The sequence below is a fragment of the Setaria viridis genome, chromosome 6 (assembly GCF_005286985.2).
Source record: "Setaria viridis chromosome 6, Setaria_viridis_v4.0, whole genome shotgun sequence".
Taxonomy (NCBI): Eukaryota; Viridiplantae; Streptophyta; class Magnoliopsida; order Poales; family Poaceae; genus Setaria; species Setaria viridis.
The window spans coordinates 36542287-36544044 of NC_048268.2; positions in this window are offsets into that span (position 1 = coordinate 36542287).

Consider the following 1758-nt stretch of genomic DNA (forward strand, 5'->3'; position numbering starts at 1 on the left):
TAGGGTTTAGGGTTTAGGGTTTAGGGTTTAGGGTTTAGGGTTTAGGGTTTAGGGTTTAGGGTTTAGGGTTTAGGGTTTAGGGTTTAGGGTTTAGGGTTTAGGGTTTAGGGTTTAGGGTTTAGGGTTTAGGGTTTAGGGTTTAGGGTTTAGGGTTTAGGGTTTAGGGTTTAGGGTTTAGGGTTTAGGGTTTAGGGTTTAGGGTTTAGGGTTTAGGGTTTAGGGTTTAGGGTTTAGGGTTTAGGGTTTAGGGTTTAGGGTTTAGGGTTTAGGGTTTAGGGTTTAGGGTTTAGGGTTTAGGGTTTAGGGTTTAGGGTTTAGGGTTTAGGGTTTAGGGTTTAGGGTTTAGGGTTTAGGGTTTAGGGTTTAGGGTTTAGGGTTTAGGGTTTAGGGTTTAGGGTTTAGGGTTTAGGGTTTAGGGTTTAGGGTTTAGGGTTTAGGGTTTAGGGTTTAGGGTTTAGGGTTTAGGGTTTAGGGTTTAGGGTTTAGGGTTTAGGGTTTAGGGTTTAGGGTTTAGGGTTTAGGGTTTAGGGTTTAGGGTTTTAGGGTTTAGGGTTTAGGGTTTAGGGTTTAGGGTTTAGGGTTTAGGGTTTAGGGTTTAGGGTTTAGGGTTTAGGGTTTAGGGTTTAGGGTTTAGGGTTTAGGGTTTAGGGTTTAGGGTTTAGGGTTTAGGGTTTAGGGTTTAGGGTTTAGGGTTTAGGGTTTAGGGTTTAGGGTTTAGGGTTTAGGGTTTAGGGTTTAGGGTTTAGGGTTTAGGGTTTAGGGTTTAGGGTTTAGGGTTTAGGGTTTAGGGTTTAGGGTTTAGGGTTTAGGGTTTAGGGTTTAGGGTTTAGGGTTTAGGGTTTAGGGTTTAGGGTTTAGGGTTTAGGGTTTAGGGTTTAGGGTTTAGGGTTTAGGGTTTAGGGTTTAGGGTTTAGGGTTTAGGGTTTAGGGTTTAGGGTTTAGGGTTTAGGGTTTAGGGTTTAGGGTTTAGGGTTTAGGGTTTAGGGTTTAGGGTTTAGGGTTTAGGGTTTAGGGTTTAGGGTTTAGGGTTTAGGGTTTAGGGTTTAGGGTTTAGGGTTTAGGGTTTAGGGTTTAGGGTTTAGGGTTTAGGGTTTAGGGTTTAGGGTTTAGGGTTTAGGGTTTAGGGTTTAGGGTTTAGGGTTTAGGGTTTAGGGTTTAGGGTTTAGGGTTTAGGGTTTAGGGTTTAGGGTTTAGGGTTTAGGGTTTAGGGTTTAGGGTTTAGGGTTTAGGGTTTAGGGTTTAGGGTTTAGGGTTTAGGGTTTAGGGTTTAGGGTTTAGGGTTTAGGGTTTAGGGTTTAGGGTTTAGGGTTTAGGGTTTAGGGTTTAGGGTTTAGGGTTTAGGGTTTAGGGTTTAGGGTTTAGGGTTTAGGGTTTAGGGTTTAGGGTTTAGGGTTTAGGGTTTAGGGTTTAGGGTTTAGGGTTTAGGGTTTAGGGTTTAGGGTTTAGGGTTTAGGGTTTAGGGTTTAGGGTTTAGGGTTTAGGGTTTAGGGTTTAGGGTTTAGGGTTTAGGGTTTAGGGTTTAGGGTTTAGGGTTTAGGGTTTAGGGTTTAGGGTTTAGGGTTTAGGGTTTAGGGTTTAGGGTTTAGGGTTTAGGGTTTAGGGTTTAGGGTTTAGGGTTTAGGGTTTAGGGTTTAGGGTTTAGGGTTTAGGGTTTAGGGTTTAGGGTTTAGGGTTTAGGGTTTAGGGTTTAGGGTTTAGGGTTTAGGGTTTAGGGTTTAGGGTTTAGGGTTTAGGGTTTAGGGTTTAGGGTTTAGGGTT